The sequence below is a fragment of the Poecilia mexicana genome, unplaced genomic scaffold (assembly GCF_051168715.1).
Source record: "Poecilia mexicana isolate PSO_F unplaced genomic scaffold, ASM5116871v1 scaffold_2, whole genome shotgun sequence".
In the NCBI taxonomy this organism is placed as follows: domain Eukaryota; kingdom Metazoa; phylum Chordata; class Actinopteri; order Cyprinodontiformes; family Poeciliidae; genus Poecilia; species Poecilia mexicana.
In genome coordinates this window covers 22,036,878-22,042,595 of record NW_028263371.1, presented here as the reverse complement: position 1 = coordinate 22,042,595, position 5,718 = coordinate 22,036,878, and positions in this window count along the sequence as shown.

The window sequence follows — 5,718 nt, the reverse complement described above, 5'->3', positions numbered from 1 at the left end:
TCACCTGTTAGGAATCCTATCTGATAATCAATGTCTGGAAATAAATGTTTAAAAACAAAAAGTTCACATTTCAGGTTAAAGGATTTTTTAAAATGTTTAAAATATATTAAGAATTTTTTAATCAGTATTTTATTAAAATAATGGAGATTTTCAGTTTTATCTATAAATAACTTTAACAACCAACAAATTTCTGCACAGAAACTCAAGAGCAATAAAACTAATAATAGTTTCTAATCTGAGCCAAAGAACCTTGAAATGTTGAAGTTTCTCCACATGTTGACACGACCGTCTGATATGTTAATGTTATCAAATACAGATTTTATTAATTTATTTAATCGTGTTGTTTATTGTTGATCTGAAGGAAACTTTGATTCTCACCTGAACCTCTTTCATTCTGAACATAATGACCTTTGACCTCTTTTAGCCTGGAGGCTTTAAGTTGTTTAACTGGTTTGTCTCAAACGTTTCAATGAAAAAGTTAAAAACCTGCTGAGTTACAAACAGTGACTTTTACTGTGAGATGTTTATCAGTTTCTATCTGCTGTGCAGGAATGTTTCCTCATTACTCACATGCCTCAAAAACAAAAGATTCCACCTACAAACACGTCATTAGGATCCGACCACCAGATCCATTTTCTGATGTGTAATAAATGGAAGGTGAAGGTTTCTGGTCAAACCCTTTAATGAAAATATCACTTTTCAAAAAGTCACACTACTAAATATCATTTAAGACAAAATGGAGAACTGGATCAGGAAGCACTGAGCCTGGCGGTGGGGTCATAAGGTCGTCCATCAGCGGCCCGCTGCGTTTTTGGGTTAAAAATGTTCCAAACATTCAAGTAAGTGTCATAATTTAGAGGGCAGTGAAGCCTGGTGGCTGATAAAACACAGAGGAAACCCAGACTTCTGTCTGTGGTTCCAGTCGGTCTCTGGGCTGATCTTGGTCCCTCAGGAGACGATGACAAATAACCGTTCAGCAAAATATATGAGCTTCTTTTAAGTCAATCATTTATTAATATTGATGAAAAAGATCCAGTACTGCAACCCTGCCAGTTTCTCTAAATTAGTGAGTCCTGATGCAGCTGCTGCTTGTGGCCACCAGATGGCGCAGTGGTGCCAGCTGCAAATGCTGGACAGTAAGTACCTGGAGCAGGTGGACCAGCTGTACGATAACTCCTTCCCCATGGACATCCGGCAGTACCTGAGCAGGTGGATCGAGAGCATCGACTGGTAAGGAGCTGATTCACCCGCTTCGGATGTTATCATCCCATTGAATGGCCTCAGTTGGTCCCCGCTCTGCCTGATATCAGGCTCAGTAGGTCATCAACCATTCGTATCGGTGATCACAGGAGCTTGTCGTCGATAGAAACCTTTTTCTTAAAAAAAAAACCAAAAAAAAAAAAAAAAAAAACCTTTATTTACAATTTATGTGCTAGCTTGTACGGAGCCCTCCAGGGGACATGGGGAATTTTTTTCTTTTGCGTTCCCTCGCAATAATCAGTTCATGCGGCATAATTGGATATTGTAAGCCTTTTTACGGTGGCCGTAAAAAACACGTTTTATTATAAAACACAGCAAACTAATGGTGGTAGAGTACGGAAGCGCATTGCTATCACGCAGGAAAAAAAAAATTTCGAGCGCTATCACGTTATAACGTGATACGTATGTCGTTAAAACGTGATAGTTATCTCGTTAAAACGTGATACGTATCTCGTTAAAACGTGATACGTATGTCGTTAAAACGTGATACGTATGTCGTTAAAACGTGATAGTTATCTCGTTAAAACGTGATACGTATGTCGTTAAAACGTGATACGTATGTCGTTAAAACGTGATAGTTATCTCGTTAAAACGTGATACGTATGTCGTTAAAACGTGATACGTATGTCGTTAAAACGTGATAGTTATCTCGTTAAAACGTGATACGTATGTCGTTAAAACGTGAGAGTTATCTCGTTAAAACGTGATACGTATGTCATTAAAACGTGATACGTATGTCGTTAAAACGTGATAGTTATCTCGTTAAAACGTGATAGTATGTCGTTAAAACGTGATACGTATGTCGTTAAAACGTGATAGTTATCTCGTTAAAACGTGATACGTATGTCGTTAAAACGTGATACGTATCTCGTTAAAACGTGATAGTTATCTCGTTAAAACGTGATATTTATCTTGTTAAAACATGATAATTTTAGGTCCAGGAAGTGGCGGTATTATGCTAGGCTAGTACAGTGGCTAACATGAATTGGTCAGGTTTCCTTTCATGTTTGGTCTACAACATGTAGAGATACGGATGCTGCTTTGCACTGTGGTTAAAACCATTAATAGCATGCGTACTCTGAGCAGGATCCTAAACAGAACGGGACTGCACCGAAGGAAACGTCAGTCCGGTCCTCTAGCTGTAGCGGCGTTCCTGACTGTCTGGATCGAAGCTCAAGTTGGCTTCCGATTGTAGCTTCTGATTTGGGAAATGGCTAAAGGGAGATTATAACGGAGGCTCAGACGTATTTGCTGAACAGTTTCTGTTCAGATTTGTTTTAACAGTACACTTGCTGAACTACGGCTGTTCGTAACCAAGCAACCGAAATCAACAGAAGGCTCGATAGTACGGACGCGCATTGCTATCACGCAGGAAAAAAAAAATTTCGAGCGCTATCACGTTATAACGTGATACGTATCTCGTTAAAACGTGATAGTATCTCGTTAAAACGTGATACGTATGTCGTTAAAACGTGATACGTATGTCGTTAAAACGTGATACGTATGTCGTTAAAATGTGATACGTATGTCGTTAAAACGTGATACGTATCTCGTTAAAACGTGATAGGTATGTCGTTAAAACGTGATACGTATGTCGTTAAAACGTGATACGTATCTCGTTAAAACGTGATACGTATGTCGTTAAAACGTGATAGTTATCTCGTTAAAACGTGATACGTATGTCGTTAAAATGTGATACGTATGTCGTTAAAACGTGATACGTATCTCGTTAAAACGTGATAGGTATCTCGTTAAAACGTGATAGGTATGTCGTTAAAACGTGATACGTATGTCGTTAAAATGTGATACGTATGTCGTTAAAACGTGATAGTTATCTCGTTAAAACGTGATACGTATGTCGTTAAAACGTGATACGTATGTCGTTAAAACGTGATACGTATGTCGTTAAAATGTGATAGTTATCTCGTTAAAACGTGATACGTATGTCGTTAAAACGTGATAGTTATCTCGTTAAAACATACGTATCTCGTTAAAACGTGATAGTTATCTCGTTAAAACGTGATATTTATCTTGTTAAAACATGATAATTTTAGGTCCAGGAAGTGGCGGTATTATGCTAGGCTAGTACAGTGGCTAACATGAATTGGTCAGGTTTCCTTTCATGTTTGGTCTTGTTGAGAAAATAAATTTAAAATAAGCTAGTTTTAAAACTTAACATGTCTTGATTCAAATGGCCTAAATTGTGGTTTTAAATCAGTGACTTATTCTGGCCTATTGACCTTTATGTTACCTGTAGTTACAGCAGATAGGATCGTTTGAACTGCCTTTTGTCTGTGAGAAAACAATACAGTGGAAGTTCTGGCTTTTCACACTCATCTGTGAAAGGCCGTAAACACGGCAGGGGTTTAGGCTTCAGATAGAGGGTCAGAGATAGCTCCTGGTTGGATGAGCAAAGATACGCCTTATTTGAATAAATTAAAGATAGGAATACGCCTTTTACTATAAAACTTTCTACACAGAAGTAACAAATCAGATTTTGCGCTTGCAACTTCTCCAAAGACGTCTTTGCTTTTTGTTTGTCGCTTCCATCTTTTGTCTTTTTCTCTCTCAGGTAAATTCATGTGTTGTTTGTGCTCTGAGGTTTCTGATGTTATGTGATGTGTTTGTCTGGTCATAGTATGCATCTGTCTTGAATAAATGCTGATTATTATGACGCTGTTATCTCTGCGTGATCTCAGTCTTTGCGCACAGCATTTTTCTGAACCCGGGCATAAGAGAGGATTTAACGAGTCAAAAGGTTTTAAAGTTCAAGAATTTTTCCTCTCTTAACAATTGGGGACTCGTCCGGTTCTGAACAAGTGCTGTGCGATTGACGCTGGGACCGCAGTGGGCGACTTTGAGCTCCGTGTTGGGCCACGATACAGGTGCGTCTCCTGATGTGAGTTTAATTTCTCTTTGACGCGCTGGTTTGTGGCTTCGACCGGATCTTTGGTTTGATTGCAGAGAAACGATTGTGTGATTTTTCTTTTTTGGATCTTAGTGCGGGTTGAATCACCCTACTCTGGGACTCTGAATCGGGTTGCCAGGTGTAAAAGGACTGATATTGTAGGAACAGGCTTGTATCAGCCTGAGAGTTTGATCCTCTCTAAAGGGACATGTTCGGATTTGGCTGAGTGTTGTTCGGATTTGGCACTGGTTGTACTGCTTCGTTGAGGTTCGAAGAGTATGTTAAATTGAAGGGTCGGTCCCCCTCGAGTTCTGCACTCGACTCGGAAGGACTGGAACAATTTTGGGTGTGAAATCCACCTGTGACGACTAGCGTTACGAAGGGACAAGAGTGAGGCCCACACGTTTGTTATTTTATGACACCGGTGTCCGTAGGGATTTCTTTCGTCTGAATGAGTTTGCTGTTTTTGTGTCTTTGTGCGTCTCACTAGCCTTTTTGTGTCTTTACTGTGAATTGTTTTTGACTGAAGCGGGTTGAATCACCCTACTCTGGGACTCTGAACCGAGTTGCCGAGAGTATAAAAGGACTGATAATGATAACTAATTTGGTACAGGTTGAATCACCTTACTCTGGATCTCTGACTCGAGTTGCCGTGAGTATAAAGGACTGAGACATGTTATTTAATTCTGGGCAAATGTTTTTGCTGGATGTTGTATTACTAACTTTCTGTTGAAATGTGCTTCTGTGGGACAGAGGTTTCTCCATTTTGGTTACAGGTTTTGTTTCACAGAGCAGGGGGGCTGATTGACCACTCCATTTGCATTTTGGGAGTGCTTCAGTTCTGTTAACATTGACATTTCCAGCACACTCTTTCAGGATTCTTGGATTTTGATGTGAATTTCTTTTAGAACTGTGTTTTATGTTGAAATGAAAAGTACAAAATGACAGATTTACAGATGTTTCTACTTTCTCAGCAGGAGAAATGTGTGGCATCAGTTCCAGGCTGGAGCTCTGGAATGATCTCATTGCTTTTTTATAATATTGTAACATTGACAATCACTTCAATTTCTAGGTTTCCTGACACAGGATGGAACACCCTCACTGATTGGAACAAGGGAACAAAAACGAGAACATATGGATGTTTTTCTGCTTGACAGTGTTTTCTACACTGTTAATGTAGGACATGTTGAAACACTAATGAATGACTTTGTTTCTTGTAGGACGATCTTCGTGTGCAGTCCATTTTTTCATATTACATGACCACATGAATGTTTTTGGGGTTTTCCTACAGGGGGTCTAGTTACTGGGTAGCCATTTAATAACAGTGGGCTATCATGAAATACGGTTGTGTGTATAACATGGAGTTTTTGTAACAGGTTCACTCAAAACTGAACAACATTAGAACTACTGGATAATTATGTTTCTTTCAACCATGGTGTTATAATAATTGTGTTTAAGACTTTGAACAGGACAAATTTTGGTTTGAAATTTGGGTAAATATGTGTTTGGAAGTTGGAATCAGTACAAATTGGGAAGTTCTAACTTTATGG